This window comes from Euprymna scolopes, chromosome 4, assembly GCF_053919585.1.
Source record: "Euprymna scolopes isolate OS-2025 chromosome 4, ASM5391958v1, whole genome shotgun sequence".
Classification (NCBI taxonomy): Eukaryota; Metazoa; Mollusca; class Cephalopoda; order Sepiida; family Sepiolidae; genus Euprymna; species Euprymna scolopes.
The window spans coordinates 65,409,521-65,432,922 of NC_136485.1; the positions used below are offsets into that span (position 1 = coordinate 65,409,521).

General features: G+C 32.9%; 1 protein-coding gene across 1 annotated transcript in view; it reads left to right on the forward strand.

Annotated features, from left to right (window-relative positions):
* The window catches only part of LOC145268037 (uncharacterized), an 844,587-nt gene that overhangs the window by 792,582 nt on the left and 28,603 nt on the right, over window positions 1-23,402 (forward strand). The window lies entirely within an intron of this gene.

Sequence of the window (23,402 nt, forward strand, 5' to 3'; positions counted from 1 at the left end):
ATTCAGTATTGACATACAAATAACTGATTGCTTTTATGTAACGAAATAATTAATGCAGAACATGGAATTTTTGACACGTTGAAAGAAATAAAAAATGTGATTTATAATAGCTTGTAATTTGGAATAAAGCTGTATTGTTATCCATATATATATATATATATATATATATATATATATATATATATATATATATATACATATATATATATAGGTAAGGTATGAGTCTATGTTTTTTACCTTCTCGCAGTCGGATGATGTGACACAAAGGTCAAAAAGTGGGATTTGAACAGACAGCGTCTTAAAGGAAGAACAATTTAACCTGCCCGTCAGCATTTCTAGATAGAGGTCGTACTTGCAGGATTAGCAATAACTTAACCCTGTCTCAAAGGGATAAGATAAAGCCTGGTAGAATAAGATCTCTTAGAACTACATAGGACCAAAAGCATATCTCAATAAACAGAGAACAAATCATCTAGGCAATGGCATATAATCTGTTGAGTTTGGTACCGAGGGGGAAAAAAACCCGGGTACGTTGAAAATCAGAAAGAATGTGTGTACTTTTATATATTTCTAAGTGTAAGATTAACTCCTAAACTAATTAACCAATCATTATAAATTTTAAAACACAGCTGCTATACGTAAGAGTGAATAATGTGGGCTATATTTAATTTAATTTTGTGTATTCAAAGAGGCAGAGAGAGAGAGAGAAAATAGAAAAATTTTATGAAATTTTGTAATAATATTAGACATTAATTTATGAATACTCCCAAAATTTCAGTTTTTTTAAGGGGATAATATGCACACAATCTGCCATTTGGACAATTTAAAAATTTGGTATTCGCATAAAATTGGATTTATAGTTCAATTAAGGAATATTCCTTGAATTTCAATTAAAGACCCTTAAGCTTGAATCTGAAATTTTAGACATTTTTTAGAATCAAAATCATGTAATCAAAATCATGTAATGGATTTTGATTAAAATTAGAACTAGAATTTCAAGCCTAAGGTTTCATGGCGTTAGATCTTGGTTTGAATGTACGCAAGCGGGGCTTTCCTTAAGAGTCACACTGTTTACAAAGACGTTCGACGGAAGTGACGTCATACAAACTAAGCTACGGATGACAAATACTGTATATAACGTAGGGTTTTTTTTTTCTTAAAGCAAATATAAAAATAGAAGTTTTATTGAAACAGTCTTTGTCTGACGTCACTTCCGCCGAATGAGTTTGTAAACAAAGAAGTGCGACTCTTAACGCAAACCAGCAAGATGACATAAAAGTGATGCAAAACTGTTTTGTCCGGGGAATATATTTCATCCCTCTTGAGACGGGTATTCCTATGAGGAAAAGGAACTACGAAGAAGTCAAAACTAGTCAAACCTGGGATATATATCAAGGTCATGTGACATTGCCAAGTTATTCATTCTTCTTTACAAACATTTATCCATTACCTTCGTCATATTACGAGGGTCGTTCCAAAAGTAATTCTACTATTTCTCCCGAATGCATCAAACGAGGTTACATATTTTATTGTTAATATGACTGAACTCATGCATTCATGACCTGAGAGTTTCATCTATCTGTTGCAGATATTGACAGTGTGATACTCTAAGACAGCGAACCCTGTCATGGACGTGTGTCAGAAACAGAGATGCGTCATTGAATTCCTCTATGCAGAAAAAAAAATGAGCCGTTCACAGGCGCCTGTTGAACGTTAACGAAACTGATGCAGTTGATGTCAGTGCAGTTAGGAGATGATTTCATCGATTCCAGAGTAGCGACAGAGATGTGAGGGACAAAACGCACTCTTGACATCCATAGACAACCACCACTCCAGAAAATAGTGTGCGCCTCGGCCAGTTCATCCGCATCGATTTGTGGATAACCGTGAATGAAATGCATGTAGAGTTGAACATGGATGTCAGTACATCGGAAACGATGTAGTCATGCCTAGGATACAACTAAGTGTGTACTCGACGAATGCTCATACAGGACCAAAAAGACCAGCGATGGAATGTCTGTGAGGACTTGTTGAATCAGTACGAAGACGATGGTGACGGATTCATGGACCGTATCATTACTGGTGACGAGATGTGGTGTCACCTCTATGAGCTGGAGTCCAAACGGCAGTCGATCAAATGCGACCACTTCACGCTTCTCAGCAAAGTAGTTCAAGAGGCGGGCAACTGCAGGCAAAGTAATTGTGCATCGTCTTCTGGGACAGAAATGGCGTCATTTTCCTTGTTTCTTGGAACCTATGTTGACTGTTAACTCTGGCCGTTATGTTGAAACCTTGATAAAGCCATGTAAGGCCAAAGGAAAGGAAAATGTTCCGTTTGCAACACGACAACACTAGGCCACACTCAAGATTGAAGACCACGAAATGTGTGATAAAGTTCGACTGGTCAGTACTTTCTCGCCTACCGTATAGTCCCGATCTGGAACTGTCAGACTTCCACTAGTTCGAACATTTGAAGGGTGCATTATGTGGGCAGTATTTTCCCAACAAAAACGCCGTGATCGTAAAATCGTGAAAACATTGACTGCCTCGGCAAGCGCTGACTTTTGCGAACCAGACATTAAGGCTCTCGTTCATCGTTAGCAATTGGGAATGTCGATGAATGTTTTTTTTTTCACGTGGATTTTGTATATTACATATGACTCCAACACGTTTTTGGCAGCACAAATACATTCCTTGATTTACATTGTCCGATTCTACCTCTCTGACCTAACTAGTTGTATAGTTATCTATACTATCATAACATCTTAAATGTTTATTTATTTTCCACATTCTAGGTTGCATTGAGATTAAATCAAATAATGTTATTAGAAATTGCAATATAAAGTTTAACTGCTTGTGAGCATCAATATTGTTTTGCCTTGAATTTAGCATATGTTTTTCAATCGTCGGTGTGTCCCTTTTATTCCTGAAATTTTCATCGATGGTCATGTCTTGAAGTGAAATCAATTCTGAATTTTCTTGGTTTTTCTTTTATCATCAAATTTTTCTTGTGGTTTATATATCTGATCCATTACTCTTTCGACTTTTCGTAAAGTCGGTTCTCTTTGTCGCTCTAAACACTTTCTTATATCTGAGACTATGGTCCATGTCTGCACATCTACAATCAGATCTTGTATGAAGTACTGCCATCGTATTTAGGCTGCTGAATCTCTGCCCCATCTAAGGCTTTATGATATAATACAGAAAGGTAGCTGCAATTTAATTAACTCCACACTGTGTTCTCACGTCACTTTTTCTCACGAACTTGATTGCTAGTCTCAGTATTTTTTTCTAAAATGTCTTCTTCCGAATTTTTTAATCTACTTGATTTGTTCCAGCTCTTTTGATTGTTGATCTAGTAGTCTTCATAATTTTGCTGTAATGTTACACGTGAGTATAATAATATTCCATATTCTTGTAGTTTCTTCCCTGCTCTCTTCCTGCTGGCTGTTACCCTCCTACCTACGGACTTGGACTTTTCAAGACTAAGGTCAATAGGCATGCGATAATTACTTTTCGTTCTTGTTAGTTTCTTACATAAAGTAGCTTCATGGACCGTCTGGGGCGATTTCCATAAAAAAATAATAATAATCCAGAACTGTGCAACAATCATAGACGTACAAGACATTTCTAGTCATTTTTATATTAGCAATGGCATTGAAAATCTATTTCTCGCCTTCTTTTCGTCGTATTAGATACAGTATTTTTTGCAAAATTGTTACTTTCGAAAAATTTGGTTCATTGGTTGTTTATGTTACGGCATGTCAACCATTTTCGGGTTATTTAATGCCGAACCCAGTGATTTTTTTTCACACAGTGATCACCACTTATCAAGGCCCGGAAGCCACTCAGGGATAAGGGATATTGCATGTACATTACGTTAGTGTGGAGATTTGATGAAGTGTTTACTTAAGGGGGCGGTTCATTAGGAATTTGTTAACATTGGACTTGAAGACATCCAAGTTGTAGTCCGGTGGGAAGCAGGCAGACGGAACAGAGTTCCACAGGCGTGCAGTTCTAAGAAAGAAGCTTTGTTCATGGAATCCGCGTTTTGATTTAGGCACAGATATAGAGTGGGGGAAATTTTTCACAGTGGATTCAGCTAGACGGGTGTTTTTCGTGAAAGATTGGCGAGGGGGGGCCAGAGATTGGAGTTCAGACGAGCATCTGCCATTTTGAAGAAAATTTCTTTAATAGAATATATTTGTTTGTTTGTTTCAAGTTGGTTTCTATTTAACCCATTGTTGGGACCCTAACAGGTACTATCACCCCGGGTCAGAATGGACCTAGGAGCAATGGTAATTAAAGGGTGGCTCCACACTCCCCAAAGCCCGTAAGCTGGAGCCTCACCATCGGATATAGTTTAGGGTTATATCCAGGACCTCGAAAATTTTGCGGAAAATCTTAGTGGTGTGGCTGATAAACGTGTCGAAAGATTTTATCAGGATATTTCAGTGATGGAAAAACGTTTTAAAGTAAATAGAAAAGAGGGATAATGACACTCAACACAAGAGGATTAAGGGAACAAACGTTGTTTAAACTAACAATTCTCTAGTTTTCATTCATAATCATTAATAATAAAATATAATTTATAGTACATGAAAGCGATCTAGAGAAATAAAGGTCAGTTAGTACCAGCATACTTTTCTTACATCGAAAGAGTTCTTATGTGCCATGTACTTTTTTAACTTGAAATTCGTTGTTCATTGTTATTGATTGCTTAGTAGCAGTCAAAACAATACTACCGTTGAGAGTTGGCATTGAGAAAACCCGTTAATAATTTGATACGTTAAAATATTTCGTTCTTCGGTTAAGTGACTGCTAAATCTACATATGCGCGGAAGCGAAACCTATTTACACATTCTGCGCACATAGAAGTTAAGAGTATCCAGTGTCATTTTCGCTATATTTCAATCGATATTATCTGTTAACATACTAAAGTTACGTTAATAGACGTTTGTTTCTCTATGGCTTTTATTTTTATTTTTAAATGTTTCAGCCACAAAAAAATACACGCTAAACTATTCCTCAGCTTAGGGACTGAATTATATTTGGAGACTCTTTTCTATTTATGTTCATGCTTGGTTGTAATTTGTAATTAACTTACCGATCTCTTACTAGGTTTTTATCTATCACTATTACCCTTTTCTCGCTGTATATTGTTTGATCCTCGCTATCACTCTTCTTTCCACTTGTCAAGGTCAAACGCCACTCGAGGATAAGAGTTGATGAGACAAATAGGATTGTCAGTTCAATGATGAAGTATTTTATTTGAAGATTGAAAAATGCTGAATGGAATGAACAAATTTTGGTTATTTATGAGAACTATTTGTTGGCATTGGATTTTAAACCGGCTGTGTGTTAGTCTGCAAAGAAGCACTCCCGTTGTTATGTCTTCAACTAATTGGAAATCCATAAAAAGAAACTAAGTTCATGGAAATTCTATGCTTCTTTCCTTTCTCTTTGTCATCACCGGATGATTATTGCGCCTATTATGAGAAGTTTTACATTTCATTTGAAAAAGATCATGAGAAGGAGTCTCATGATAATGTGTGATTCAGATGGGCAGTTCTTAGAAAAAAGAACTCTGTTCATGGAAATTCTGCTTGCCTTTATCTTTTCGTCTTCTTTATCATTTCCTCATTTGCTAATGGAAAAGTACGTGTAAGTCGAAAATGTTTAACTTTGAAATTTGAAATTTTCTCATGCTCAAATCTTGTCCAACTTTTAATATGTAGAGTAGACCCAACCTGCAATTAAAAAAAAAGGTTGCAATTTTTTGTATCAGTTGGTGCATTGATCCAACTATTTGGTTATATATATATATATATATATATATATATATATATATATATATATATATATGTATGTATGTATGTATATATATGTATGTATATATATGTATTTATATTTATGTGTCTGTATATATATATGTGTGTATATATACATATATATATGTGTATATATATACATATATATGTGTATATATATACATATATATACATATATATATATATATACATATATATACATATATATACACATATATATATACATATATATACATATATATACATATATACATACATATATATACATATATACATACATATATATACATATATATATACACACATATATATACATATATATATACATATATAAATACATATATATTTATATATATATGTATATATATATACATATATATTTATATATATATGTATGTATATATACATATATATATATATATATATATATACAAGGTGGTCGCTAGAAAAGCGGGAAATTTATACACACATATATATACATATATATACATATATACATACATATATATACATATATATACACACATATATATACATATATATATACATATATATACATATATATACATATATATTTATATATATATGTATATATATACATATATATATATATATGTATGTATATATATATATTATATACATATATATATACAAGGTGGTCGCTAGAAAAGCGGGAAATTTAAAGGTCAGCTTAAATCATGACTAAAAAATGCGTGATTGCTATTTTTGATTGGTGCCGTGCGAGTGTTGTAAAAAGAATCGTTGTTTGACGCTGCAGTGAAGTCCACGGGCGAGATTATGAGTATCTATGGGTATAATATAACATTTTTCTTTGAAAAACCTTGTACAAATTATTCTTTATAAAAATAAATCGTTGTTTGACAAATTTCCCGCTTTTCTAGCGACCACCCCATATATATATATATATATATATATATATATATATATATATAATTTATTAAAAGGTAAACAGTTACATTTGGTCGCTACAAAAAGCCATCTGTTTTAGTCAACATTCATTAATGTTATTATCATTACAGTCTATGTCCTTTTCTTAACCGCGTTACAGTCTATGTCCTTTTCTTAATCGCGTTTTATTTCTTTTCCAGTTTTTTACCCGACCTTTGAACTTTACTCCGTTCTTGGACTTTCCTTCCAAAATGCACTTTTATTTTATTTTTCTTTCTTTCTCCTTCCATTCCTTTCTTTGATTACCCCTCCCTTTCCGTGTTCGCTTCCCCCAGACAATGTTCATTTCGTTCATTTGATATGTTAATCACGAAGCGCTCCATTGTTGACCTTCTGTTCCTTACAAACAAAAAGTTCGTTTTAGTTTCAATTGTTCAAGCAACTCTTCGATTGCCCTTTATACGTCTATAAGTGCCCGTGGTCATCTTGCTTCCGCAGTCATCTCGTGGCCGGCATAATGGGTGCAAGGGCCGACAATGGGACCGGCGATTTCGAGATAAAATCCAATAGAATTTATTTCGATCAATTACTGAGAAAAGTATAAGCCACATTTGCATTTGTGTTTGCTTAATAGCATACAGTTGGTCGTAAAACAGGCGATTTTGTTTCGGTATTAAATACCAAAATAAAAAGAGTGATATGCTGTAAAACAAACAAACCAGATAACCGTATTTCCATCTTTTTATGTATTCTCCTACTACTACTCTTTTTTGCATACACACTTACATACCTCCTGTCTACTCTCTCATTCTATCTCTCCCCTCTCTCTTTCTTTAAATTAAAATAAATCACAGAAAAATATTTTTGTCATACAAATATGTCGTTTATTCCAAAGATTAATTTTTGACATCTATGATTTGAATACAATTTCGCCCGTATATGGCATAATTTAGATGAAAACTCTGTGCATTAAATTAAGCTGTATTTCTACAATAAGGCGTCGAATGTGGTCTATTGTACCTGCTTTATCAGCGCAAACATAAAACTTTTCCACAAACCGAACGAATGAGGTCGCTAACTAACAGGTCCATTTTGTGAAATTATTCGTTTAATATATATATATGTATGTGTGTGTGTGTGAGTGTGTGTGTGTGTGTGTGTGTGTGTGTTTTGGTTGGGTTTGTTGTTGGAATTTATGTATGATGTGTATATATCGTGGTTGTTTCTGTGTGTGTGGTTGTATCTGTTGTGTGGATGTGTTTGTGTATGGTGTATGTTTCGTTTCTTACCTTTGTTATGTGATCTCTATGTTTGTGGATATCGTGTACGGGTGTTCTGCTCCTGGTTGCCTTTGTTGTAAGTGTTTGCTGATTGTCTACTTCCTTCTATCTCCGGTAGGATTTTTAGCCAGGTTATTTTCCGTCCAACGATTTCCCTGGATTTTTCCTCCTCCGTTTTGCATTCAGATTCCCAGAGTGTGTGTGCGCGTATACATAAAAAAAGAAAGAAAGTCATAAAAAAAAACATAAAAATCTTTACAAAATGGACCAAAAAGCCCCCTCCCTTCCAAAAGAACTAAACTCTGATTGGACCCCACAACACGCTGACCATTGGCGACAAAAGTCTGAGACTGACATTTCTCTGAAAAACACACCCAGAAATAATAATAAAAGATAATAAAAAAAATAAAACACATATTTGCTCTGCAATAGTATTGAGCACTCTCTTCAGGTTTTTACTAATTACCAGTTTTACCAAATATATATATATATGTGTGTGTGTGTGTGTGTGTTTGTGTGTGTGTGGTGTGTATGTATGTATGTGTGTGTATGCGTTCGCGTATATATCAAAAAAGAAGGAAAGTCATAAAAACCATAAAAACATCTTTACCAAATGGACCAAACAGCCCCCTCCCCTCAAAAAGAACTAAACTCTGATTGGACACCACAACACGCTGATCATTGGCGACAAAAGTCTGACACTGACATTTCTCTGAAAAACACACTCAGAATCATTAGAATATAAAATGTTCTCCAGAATAATCCTTCACTTAAAAAACCTTTATATAAAAACATATCTGAAGAGAGTTGTACAAAGCTTGAATCGCGTTATGAAAATATTTTTTAATAAAAAATGATAAAAGGCTGAAAAACCCACAATTGTTGATGGCTACACTCTTTTAAATATATATATATATATATATATATATATATAAGATTCGTCTATAGTTTTGTATATCTGTCCGTCTTTCTCTTTCTCTTTCTATCTTTCCATCTCTCTCTCTCTTTCTCTCTATCTCTCTCTATATATGTATAATATATATATAATTATATATGTATTCATATATATATACGTATATATATGCATACATATACATATATAGATACGTATATATACATATATAGACATACATATATATACGTATATATACACACACATATATATACATATATACACACATATATATACATATATGTATGCATATATGTATACATGTCAATATGCATATATATACATACATATATATACATATATATATATACATATAAATACACACATACATATGTACACATATATATACACATATATATATATACACACACACATATATATATATATATAGTCTTGGAAGTTTTTTAACCTTTAAAGAAAAATTTATTTAATTTTTATGTTTTTTATCATTCTTTAGAAAATCATTTAGTCAGTAAGCCATTATAATTACCCGCAGTCAATGCATCAACTTGCTCTCTCTCTCTCTCTCTCTCTCTCTCTCTCTCTCTCTATATATATATATATATATATATATATATATATATATATATATATATATATATATATACATTATATATATATATATATACAATTGTTTTTTTACTATATACCTACAGACACTAGTGTTTCATCCTTTCGGGATTCTTCATTGCAGGGTGTCACGATTAACACCAGCCGAACGATTCGAACCACGCGACAGGAGACATCTCTGGCTCGATTAGCGGAGACCGTATCCATTCGGCTACCATTAACCGCGTGAAATAACGTTGAATTTTAAACATTTTAATTTTAAAATGTTTATTACGTCAGTCAGAGAGTGATCTAATCGTTATACGATGATCTATGCATAAGAGCTAAATTGACCGACTTTAATTCAACTGAAAGTGTTCAACGATAAGAAATGAATTTCTTAAAGGGTCTGTCATATATATATATAAGAACAAATTGTTGATAAAACCTGTTAAAAACACTTTGAAAAAAAGTTAAAAACATATTTAATCCGAAAAGAAAATAAGTGGATAATCCTTAATCCGTGGAGTTTCGAAGAAATACTTTCCTTCTCATCAGAGGGTAGGAATTAGCAAAAATGCGGGATCTGGTTTTGCATACAAAAGTATTTGATGAAACTGCAAGTAAGTCAAAGATCTTACTTGATAACAAAAAGTGAAGCAGAGGGAATATCGTGAAGAAAAGGCTGATTTCACGTGAATGGATAGTCTGGTTAAAGGTAAATTATCCAATGAAGGTAAAATCCAAAAATGTAAATCCAAGAAAGTTAATTAAATTTCCATTCGCATAAGTAAAATCCAAAGAAATCACGTAATTGGAAGATGGTCCAAAATAATCCAAAGGGCCGAAATCCATGGAGTAATTCACAAATATATACAAGGAAAAGGGGAAAAATTCAATAATATTAATAAAAGAAAAATAAGATATGCGTTTGACACGGCTGCCGAGACAAAATGTAATTAAGAAAAATCTTTGAAGAAGAGGAGAAAGAATCAGTGAAGGAGAAGAGAAAAAATTACATGGTGATAGAATTAAATATAAAATAGAAAAGCAAATGTCAAAATGACCCAGACAAAATGACATTAAAATGTGCGAAAAATATAGGGCCCTATATTTGACCTATATTTTGTGTGTGTCTGGTCACGAATAGTCTCCTATATGGTTTACTATTATAGAAAACTGATCACATATAATGATAGAAGATGTATCGAGACATAGGAATGAGTATGTTTGATCTGGCATAATGATGATTCATTAAAATTGTGGGGTCTGCGCACGCGCCTGGTCCACAAAGTATGGAAATAAAAAATTAAAAATTAAAAAAAAAACGTTTACAAGTGTTTTTGATATAGATGTACATAATAATACTTTGATAAGTATATTTTAACTTAAATAGGGATGGTATAATAAAATTGTGGGGTCTGCGTTCGCGCCTGACCTCCATAGAATGGAAACAGGCACAAACTTTTATAAAGACTTTTCATATCTATCTGCGTAAGTATACTTTGATAATTATGTTTCAGTTTGAAGAAATATGGTATAATAAAACTATGGGGTGTTCGTTCGCGCCTGACCTCCATAGAATGGAAATATGTCACAAAGTTTAGCAAGGTTTTTTTAATATAGATCCACATAATATTGTGATAAGTGTTTCAGTGTGAACAGGTATGGTATAATAAATTATGGAGTTTATCTATTTTATTTTTACGTTCATCATATTTTGCTTTGGTTTTGATACCCCCAAATTCGAAGCTATCTCTTTACAAGCCTTCCTTTTCATAACCTATCATACTTTCATAAATCAGAGTCCATTTTCTGTAGGCTGTTTTTAACCCAGTCAACGACGGGACTTTTGCTAGTATATATATATATATATATATATATATATATATATATATATATATATATATATATATATATATATATATATTCTTCTGTTATCCTGAAAAACTCACCGCTCATAAAAGCATTTCTTTTATGGCGCCATTCTTCTCATTCAAGATGATCGCCAAGTTTTTCCTTCGACGATAAACAACCACTCAACGCGCCATTACTGTTCTTCCTTTCTCGCCACTCATTGTGTATTTGTTCAACTCCATCAAGCAAATAACTCTAAACGCGATTTACCAATGACACAGCTTTCCACTTTCGAACGAGCCGGAGACAAACTCGGTGACATTCACCAATAATTATGGTTTCGTCCATGGTACAAGTCGATTTCACTACTTTTATCTAAGTCTATTGTACAACTCTTGGTAAATCATCAGACGCGTTACACGCGAAAGCTCGCGTATTACACAAGGGGCCCTGCTGGGGCGTGGCCCCTTATCATGTGGCGACTAAATTGATCAAATCAGTTTCAAACTGACCCTGTGAACGTGTCGAATAATTTGATTAGTTATATTATAGAGCTCTCCCTGAATCATCGGTGGTGTTACGCGCAAAACCTCATATATAATAATAAGAGGCCCTGCCGAGTTGCAGAGCCAATTCGATCAAACTGATTGACCCCTATTTTAGAAAACGATTCTTATGAGCGTGTCGAGCATTTTTGATAGTCTATTGTAGCGCTTTTCATAAAATTGTTACACGCAAAACAATCAAGATACCCGAAACCTATATCAGGGCGGGTGTTAAAACGATTTGACTTACTTAAGTAAATTAGACTCTGAACCTTACAGATCTATTGTTAACATTGGTTCCTGTAGTTCTTTAAAACATCGAGTACTTGCAGGAGGGACAATGTGAAGGTTCGCAACACAAAAAAAAAAATGAAGGTTGGGTTCTGAAACTGACAAGTTTAGGTCGTCAATCGATGTCGCTATCCAGTTCGTCATGACTACCTCCCATTTATTTTAGTAAAAAGTGTTTGTGCAATGTCCTTTTTAGTAATAAGATAGTACTAAAAAGGTAAAAATATTGATTTATCATATTTTAATGAATTAACAGTAAATTTTCACTTCAAGCAACACCTGAAATAGGCATTGCTATGAGATAACATCTAAATGATAAAATTGTCATGAGGGTTTGAATTACATCAAAAAAAAAAAAAAAAAAAACGTTTTCTCTAATTTTGAATTTCTGGCGATGAATTAAAAGAAACATATTTTGTTCATTGAAAATAGATTTTGTATATGTTTTATCTGGTTTCACAGGAGACATTTAACATTTTTGCATTGCTCTCTTCAGAAACCGAGAGAACTACAGCTATTGACTTCGAAAAGAATTTGCAAGATATTCCAAACAATATATATTTTTTTTTTAAACAAATATGTCTATTATTGTCTTTCGTTATTTTAGAAGCAAAACAATAAAACCTTTTTATAATTCCTTTTCAAAAATTTTTACCAAGCATTTAATGAGTAATCCCTTTGTTTGTGCTTCGCGTGTTTTTATACGAAACTAGCAAGGCTTCTTAGCGTTGTCCGGTGCAAACGTGTAACATATTTCTATTAAAAATTCTATAGCATTACCTCTATCTATCCATCTATCTATCTCTCTCTATCCCCTACCTCTCCCCAATACCATCTTTCTCATCCACCCAGCCAATTCCTCTTTCTAGGCACACGCACACACATACACACACAAACAACATGTTTTTAAAGATTTCTCGATGAATAAATCGACATATGAGAAGTAACCCTTTGATTAAAAAATCATAATTATTTCTCTTTAAAAAAGTGATTGAATAACCGACGTCCGCTGACCAAATCTGCACCAGCGTAGTGTTAAGGATTTTTTTTTTCTAAATTTTAGATATTATTCGTCTAGGGCAACGCTGATCAAGAATATAACAACTTTGTGGGTGTTTGTTTTGTAGTTTGGGACTTTAATCTGGACATACAAACAGACAACTGATCTTTATATAGTCTAATAAATATCAATTAAATTTACTATGTAAAGAAGCGGATAAATGGTAACAAAAATGTTTCTGGAAGTTTCCGAATTATTATGGGAAAGTTTACCAATTATTCTAAACAAATTGTGTTAAACATCTTTAGTATTAAAAAAATATATCAAAATCATAATAACAGTCGGAACAAAAACAGAGGTACTTGTACAGTTTGATCAAGACATTAAAAAACGAAAATATCGAATAAAATTTATATTGTACATATTCGTTATGGAACGAAGTTCTCCGAAAATAAATTTCACTTTATTTCATCAAGTAGAATTTTTTTTTCAGCGAAAAAACAATTTGTTATGATATGAACAAAAGGGTCGATTTTTAGGAAGAAAAACTAGTATTAAAGCTGGGTAGGAAGTGTTGAAGCTTTAAACTAAGTTATCTCCCCCGTGGCGTGTTCATAAATTCAAAGATGTCTGCCTTCAACGTGCTGTCATAAAAACGTGTTTTTTTTTCCGCTGTAAAAAAAAACAAAAAAAAACTACTCTATCAAATTAAGGGAACATTTTTTTCGGAGATCTTCAGTCCAAAACATATACGTATAATATAGCCCTTCATTTTTTTTTTTCGATATTTTCGTTTTTAAATGCCTTGATTAAACTGTACAAGTACCAAAACAGTAATTCATCTCAGACCTTCTCCGAAAATCGACCAACAAGATAATTAGTATTATCGATACTAAACCCTCCTAATAACACAATTAATTTGTTCTCTTAAACTGTGTACCTGGGCCCTTAACTGATTTATTTATGAATGCACAACAATATTCTACGGTTTATTTGCCTCTTGATTCATAAGAAGCGGCTCTCCCTTCATTAGGGTGTTTTTACTCAGTTTCACCTCCAACAAGGCAAATTGTACGGCATAATCACGTTGATACATCGGTTCTCATTAGATTCCCGAAATTAAGCACCGTTGAGCGGGCCAGTATCAGATGGGTGACCAATTTGGGAATTCCAGGCGCTGTGTGTAGGAGGACGTCGACACCTCCCTGCAAGAGTTGCAAGAACCTAACTTCGTCATCTCTCCTAACGGGGATATACATGCAACTAGGGACCGCTTGTGAATTTCATACTCCCATGAAACCTCCTCCTTTGGGGGAAGCCGGTTAAACACGCATAGGGTTAGTGCAGTTTCTAATACCAATACCAAGATACCAAACCAGGGAAATTGCTATTGAAATATAAGGGCCTGTTATGATTTCGGAACCCTGCTTAGATAGACACTTCAAGTTGGGAGTAAATATCAAGATGTTTGTTCACATTACACTTAAACTTCTGCATGTTAGTACAGTTGGGGGAGCAGGGGAAAAAGAGTGGATTCCAAAGTCTAGCAGTACGAGATAATAAACTTTCAGGGTGGAAGGCTCTCGCGCATTAAGGGACATATGTAGTGAAAGTGTGCGATCTTAACAAAAAGAAATTCGTATGAGTCAGCATTATGCACCTCTCATCGGTTTTATTTTCTTGTTGACATTGGTTTCTCTTTTAGAATCAGGTATTTAGAGAATGTTTCCAGCAGCCATAGCGAAATGGTACTAAGAGACTGGCAACGAAAAAAGAAAGTGTTATTGCCCTTGGACTGACAAGAGAGTTATCCCCCTTGGCAGAGACTGGAGAGTTAGCCATGACACTTGGGAGATAAACAACACTGTTTTCGATGATTACGCATTCAGCGGCTCACCTACTTAAATCTCTCTTCATAAATTGTTTAATAAAATTGTTAAAGTTCCCCCTTGTTTTTGCATCATTTTTACGTGGCTATTTCACTGACAATCTACATTCTAAACAGGTAACACTATTGAATACTATTAAATGGGTAGTTCCAGTCTTCATTGTAAAGAATTTATCCATATTTATGTTTTAAATTCCATGTACTTTTTTAAATAAAAAGATTTTTTAAAGCGAGGGTCGTAGAAAATCGCATTTTTGTAACGTCTTTTGCGCCAAGCTTAAAAGAACTCCTCCTGCTACTATGAAATTTACAACGTCTGGACAATATTATCCGTAGTTTTCATTTGATTTAATTGTTTTGCGTGATATCCAACCATTTAAAGTCATTAAATGACGAAATGTAACCCAATTAAATTTCTAATAATGAACGAGAAGAAACCTATTTTGTGTATTGTAAAGCCTTTTCTTCGCGTGCTCTATCTACAGTCTCACAAGAGTAGGTGTATCAGAAAGCGGCCATTAAAAATGATGATCAGAACTTTAATAATTCAACTTACTGTTTTTCGAAACTTATAACTACTTGAAAAATGTAATTCAAGCCCTAAATTTTTTTTCAATTAAAGGAGCAAAGACCAAATTTAAAAAAAAAATAACAGGTTTAATAGCAACTTATGCAATATTTGTTTTTTAAAGCGGTTTTCTTTTAAAAAAAAAAGATAAAACGAAAATCAACATATTTTGACTTGCTTCGATAAATATATGCATATATAAATGCCAAAAAATCACTTACCTATATAAAAAATATTATTAAATGGGTAGTTCCATTCTTCATTGTAAAGAATTTATCCATATTAATGTTTTAAATTCCATGTATTTTTTAAATAAAAAGATTTTTTAAAGCGATGGTCGTAGAAAATTGCATTTTTATAATGTCTTTTGCGCCAAGCTTAAAAGAGCTCCTCCTGCTACTATGAAATTGATCAAATATGGACTCGTCAAAGGGACATAAATAATGTCTCTTTTTTATTGTGTGTGTTAACCAAAATTAGTATTTTTCGTCCTCCGTAGGTAAAAAAAAAATACACACACATTCACTTATAAGTTTTTCCCCTTAAACAAAACATCCAGTTCACAGATTTTTTTTTTAATTCTCTTAATGAAACACACGAGTTTTTGATTGATATATTTTAATACTTCTTTATCGACTGAACTTTTTTTAAGTATCTAAAAAGAGAAAACATTGAATGAAATAGAAAAGTTTGCCGTCAGCGTCCGGTATTTACTTGACGATATAAGCATAACATGAGCCTTCATTAAAAAACAAAATCAACGTGTTTTTTTTTTTAAAAAAGAAGGTTTTACAGGTAAGTTTCCAAAAAACTATTCTTTTTTTTTTTTTTGTTTTAATTTAGAATATTTTCTTTATTGATCTTTTATCTTCAATTTGCGATATATAAAACTTTGGTACATAAATTAATTATTAAAATTTTAATAGACATTTAAAAATGGGTGGGGTGAATTTACAAAAAACGTTTGTCTAAAATATTGTATTTGGTTTATTCGAAAGAGCATAAAATTTCACATTGACCCTGAAAATATCGTAAAAATTGAATCAATAGAAAAATTTTGATAGATTTTTAAAGTTTAAAAATTGGTAAAAATATTTAACTCATAAAATTCAATTGTTTTCATTCCGTAAAAAAATGGTTGCATGAAGTAAACACTGTTTTTTTTTAATAAAAAATAATATTTTTATTATTTTTTAAACAACTTTAATAGTTTATTTTGGAAGTGTATTCCATACAGAAAATAAACAACCCACTTTAAAACGAGAAATTACGAGGTTTTTTTTTTATATTTTATTTGCAGTTTTCTGTTAGGGGTGTAAAAAATTCCTCCAAATTTCTGATACACCTATCGCAAGAGATATGTAACAATACAGCAATGTTCTCTATAGTGAACGAGATTGCTAAAACCATTGACTTTGAAAATATTTAAAAATATACGATCAATAAAAAAAGTTGTTGTTTTTTAGAGTGCCTTTGTTTACCTCATCTGCGAGATGGTAGTCAGAAGGTCACATCGGTGTTGAAAAGTCAAGGCACTAAGTGAATCACACAAAAATTCTCTGAGCAGTCTCGTTGGTATTCCTCGATAGTGGCGTCCCAGGAGATTAGAAATAAACTAACCTATTCTTAAAGAGAAGGTAAAGCTTGGGAGTATGGACCTCCTAAGACTGAACACAAATATATCTAAGTCAAGCAGCAATTTATAACTTGAACATTATAGAAATTACAATAAAATGTTAATAGTAAATTTTAATAGTAGATTGTAAGTAGAAATTCACAGGAATCCTCTTATTGCTTCTGGAGAAACGCCGGGTGTGTCTTAAAGGAGTTGAAGACTATAAATTTACCAAAAAGTATTGGAATTAATGGCATTTTATTATACACCCCATAGCTAATAAATGTTACACCTCGTATTAAACCCAAGCAAAAAAAAACAAATGAATATTATAAAATATATTGTTGTTACGTAAAAAAAAAGGCAACTGTGGAATTTGCAGGCAGTTCTGCGTTAATATTGCAATAATTCATCAAGTCTCGACGGATCTATCATTCCAGGTACAATTTCCATCCATTATTCAGAAATTCTTTAGATAAATCTTAAGAAAATGCTCAACTATATTTAGTCAGAATCGATTGGGTTTTTTCCCCTCCCAAGATGAACCTATTTTTGCATTATCGATAAAAAAAAACACATTGGTAAAACGCCATCGTGTCTAAGGATGGAGGGGAGATAACTTGACAGCTCGATAAAAGATATATTAGGAAATTGATAAATTACCTCCTTATTTGTCCTATTTATGTAAACCAGTCTTATTCTTTATTCGAAAATTTTCATTTATCAAATTATTTTCATTACGTTTATAATTTATTTTTCGATTACATCAATTGGTTAAATATTTGTTAGCCTAAGATAAATTAAGTGTAATTTATTTCATAATTCTTCCATTTTTGGTTGATTCAGTCTCTTTAAGAAACTCGTTTCTTATCGTTGAGCACTTTACAGTTGAAATGAAGTCGGCCAATTTAGCTCGCATGGGTAGATCAACATAAAATAGTTAGATCACTCTAACAAACGTTAAAAACATTTAAAAATAAATGCTTAAATAACAATATTTCTTGCGGTTGACGGTAGCCGAATGGATTTGGTCCTGACTAATGGAGTCAGAGATGGCTTCGGTGCTGGGTTCAATTCTCTCGGCTGGTGTTAATTGTGACACCCTGCACTGATGATCCCCGAAAGGATAAAACACTAGCGTCTGTAGGTATTTAATAATTATGATAGTTAATAATTATGTATATATATTCGCTGAAGAGTTTAGAATCGTCTGAACATCTATGCAAGTAAAAGGACGCTTTTGTCCGTCAGATTGGATTCCAAACTTATCTGACTTTCAATGAATTCCCCATTGTCATCTCCTCTGACAGAGATATACATGTTGCTGGTATTCATATACCCGTTTGAAAGGTGCTAATCATGTGTGTGTGTGTGTGTGTGTGTGTGTGTGTGTGTGTGTGTGTGTGTGTGTGTGTGAGAGAGAGAGAGAGAGAGAAAAAAATTGCGCAGGTTTAAATAAAGTATATTTAAATAAAGTATATTTAAATGAAGTACATTTTAAAAAAATAACTATTTGAAAAAAACAAAAGCACAAAGCGTAAATATGTTTGAAAAAAATATACTAACAAAATATCCTAATATTTTGCCCAAAAGCAGTTTTGAAGAATAGCAGAAGTATTGTACCATTTTGTGCTTCCATACCTCAATTTAAATGCCGGCGTGTTTGAAAGTTAAGGTTTGATTTTATACACAATTACTGATTTTTTTACCTACGCTACAGTTTTAACGTACATTTCATTGCATAGGAAAACAATTGTTTGTTATATACTTATGCTTTCACCAATTTTAAATTCTGTGGAGTATATCATCTTTTTTCCGGACTGATTCTCGCGATTGCACACACGTTAACTTTTGGGAGGAGGGATTAAATTTGCACATGAGGTCCACATCAACAATTTTTTTTAGAATGACAACTTTCAAGGGTTTTCGACTATGCTGATCAAGAAAATCTCATTCAAATTTTACAGAAGACAAATACTTATAGAGATCTAAAGACCTGCATTATGCATTTTAATTCAGTGGCTGCCAGATTTGTATACACGCGCAATAAACAAACCTACTTCTCTCCAACCGACATTTCACCCCCCCCCCTCTCAACTGTTTTTATGCATTTGCGGGAAAAGGTATGCTGAAACGATTATCACGGTTAAATTTGGGGGAATTATCCCCCTCCCGAAAAAGGAGGTTGCCTACTTTGAAAGCCAAGCTTTATATTGGGGAGGTTGGTGGTGTCTATTCTGAAAGCCGTTATTAACATGGGGAGTTAGGGATGTCGATTCAAAATGCCGTTCTTAGCATGACAATACTCAAAGAAGTGAAGTAAAAAAAGTTGCAATTGTTGTTTTACACGTTAAAAAAAGATGACATAAAACTGGAATTTAATTTAATACTATTGGAGCAAGAGTTAAAAAGAAGATCAACAAACGGAAACTGCTACCAATAATTTCGATCATTCTAAACAGTTCAAATTTATAGTGAGAATCCTTATCTTCTAAAACTTCTGTTTTTACTTTCCATTATCATTCTAATGGACCACTTTTCGTAATTTTATTAATTCATACTGATTGACGCATTCCTTTAATTTCTTTTTTATTTTTAATTCAAACAGTATCTGGATGTTATCACTTCAAACCAGCACTAACCGCCAGTGAAAGCCAGATTATTTCATTTTGGCCACGAGTGTCTAAAATTGTTCAGGGACGGCACTGGCCACCAACAACAACCGTAGTTTACTTTTTGCGAGTGAGGTGGACAGGCTTCCGCCGGGCAATGCCGGTTATCGGGTCCTGCTATGAATAATTTCAAAGATGAAGGAGAGGGTATTTAGTATAACGGTGATTATACACACACACACACACACATATATATATATATATATATATATATATATATATATATATATATATCGTGGATCGCTTGGCGCTGCCCAGTTCAAAAATACGCTTAAATATAAAATTTTATATATTATATCAATTCATAGAGATTTCGTATTTAGTATTGAACAAATTCTCTACTGATTATTATACGTACCCAATATATTGTAGTTATTTCCAAAGTTTTAAAAATGAATAAAAACAAAAATATGAAACGGGTCCCATCAGCAAGACATGAAAACGAAAACTTATCGGTCTTCAACATTATTTGTTATATCTGAGTCGATACACACATACAAACTTAAAAATTACATTGTTAAAGATATAAATGGATATTTTCGCACGAGTAAAGATAATACTTTTAGTCTATTTACACCTGTCAATTCCATTTTTTTTTTTTTAATTTTGACCCCCTATTTCATCGGTTAAAAGCAAAATCGAATTTGGCCGAGTAACCATCTATTTATCATCTCTTCATTTCATGGGAGAGCTTGATTAAACTATGTTAGGCATATGTGATACCTGTGTAACGCGGAGTAAACGTGTAGGTTATCGATAAGAGGTTGCGGTGGTCAACTTTTCTAGCATTGTTATGACTTTTTTTTTCTTTTCAACTTCCCTATTGATAAATAACGTGAAAACGTGACATTTTACCATGTGTAAAGAACAATGGTGGCGCGTTTCTTTGCAAAGATAACGCAATAGAAATAATAATGGTCCATTCTAACGATGTAAACATGTTTATTTTTGGCAAGCAAATATTTATCACATATTTTATAAATATATGTGTGTGTTTGTGTGTATGCATAGGAAGTTATGAAAATATTTATGACAATTAAGCTACAGAGAATTTTTCATGTTTCATCCTCGAAAAAACTCGCCAGTCTAATGCAATTTTAAAATTTACGATCGCGAACTTCTTATTCAGACATAATTTACACGGATCGTCTAAATTCCTATAATGAAAACCAAAATTTATTAAATTGTAGTAGCGAAATACCAGACAGATACATACATGTAGAAGCGAAATACCAGACAGATACACACTTTACTTTAGGATAATACGTAAAATACATACAATATCAACAAACATATTTTAATACATAAAGAAAGATGGTTCACTCCTTTCCAAAAAAATAAACAGAGAGAATTAAAAGTTAACTGAACCTTTTATAAAAGCATGACCATTGGGTACTGAAAACTGAGTGAGAAATAGCAAAGAATTTGACAGGTTAACTAAAAATCTTAATAGCTCGTGGATATATAAAAACACTCAGTTGCATCGATTCCATGTAGTAGTTTGATGAGTTCTCGTGAGGATGAAACGCGGGAAAATCTATGCAGCTTAATTTTTTTTATATTTTTTCATAATTTATTACCTAGCTTTACTCGCATATTAAGCACTCATGGATTAAATACATAAAATCGATATATAAAATATTATACCTACTGATAAATTTTGATATAGATACAAAAAATAATATGTATGTCTTTCAATCACTTCTATATTCCTATATTCTTCCCGGGATTATAGATGCGCACAGACACACATATATTGAACCTACCATAGCATACATGGTAGACGCCTACCTTCATTTTGTAATAAAAGCTATATTCCTACTATATCACGGAGATCATTTTAATTCTCCCATTCCTTTCCCAAACAGTTTCAATATTTTACCATTCTCCTCCCAGTGCACAATTATTTCGCTCCTAATGCAGCTATTGCTAGACATAGCATCACTATTATGTTACCCAGCATCTTCCCTTCTCTTCTGATGAGAAGTATTAGGCTTCGAAATACCATGGTATAAAGAGTTTTACTTATTCTACATTGATGCACTACCTTTATTAAATAACCGCATAAATCTATATACATTAGCATCTATTTTTATATTGTTGTTGTTTTTTTTTTTTTGTTTGTTTTTTTATTGCTACTCTATATAAGCTCTAAAGCAATTTGATGAGCTTTGCATTATCCCGGTAAGTCACTTCTTAAAGAATCGATCTTATTCTTATCCTTTGAACACACACACACACACACACACACACACACACACACACACATATATATATATATATATATATATATATATATATATATATATATATATATATATATATATATATAATGTATGTGTGCATGTCTGTTTTCCTGTTACGTTTGTGCGTTTCCTATGGAGAGGGAAGTTAAAGAATCGACATCTATGATATAAATCTCACCTGCCTGTTTAAACGTATGTATGTATATATGTATGTATGTATGTATGTATGTATGTATGTATGTATGTATGCCTAAAACTCGACAGAGTCGACATATTTTCACGAGATCGGTATCATCTTGAAGCTCGACCCTTCGGACGACAAATATAAAAAAATTGGCTAAAAATATTAAACATTAATTCCTCCGCTCTCAACTGGGCTCTTTTCTACAGAGAGGGTCGTTTTTTGCCGATATTTTAGATTGTCTAGCCTTAATTTAAACTTTCGTCACGTCCGGTTTGGTGATAGACGCAACAGCAAAGACGTCACTTTTTTTTGGGTGGGGGGTCACGTTCTTTTTTCACTTCACGGTACGGGTCCGAGCCTGCCTGCCTACCTGCTACCACTTTTTTTTTTTTTTTTTGCTCAATACACACCTCCAAACACCCGGGCAACGCCCGGCACCAAGGCTGGTATAGTCTAAAAAAAATATACTCATATAAAATTCGCTAAGGAAAAGAAGTGGTCCGAATCTTCTTTACTTCGTATCTTTCTTTTTTTCCTGTGGATATCCGGTTTAGCGGTGGTATCAAATCTGCAGAATTGTTTCAACAATGCATGAAAACCGGAAGAATTCAACTTCCAAATGCAGAATTAAGACCACGTGCTACATCAAATATCCAATTACAATAGATTATGGGGAAAAACCCCCAATATGATTGCCCTCAATTTTATTTGATAAAATTTTAACACGAAATTTTATTTTATTGCAAAATGCGCATTGGGAAATTTTAAACATATATTAAACCTATTGACCCAATGCTTCTAAATTTCATGACATTATTATCATCATAATTATTATTATTATTATTATTATTATTATTATTATTATTATTATTATTATCTGTATGTATTAGGAGTTCCCACATAGGTCATTCTCATTGACATCAACCGGTAGTTTCCCTGGAGTCTGGCTGACAAAAAGTCTCCCCAGTCGATATCAGGTACTTGTACTGGACTGGTGGCTGAAGTATGGTGTCTG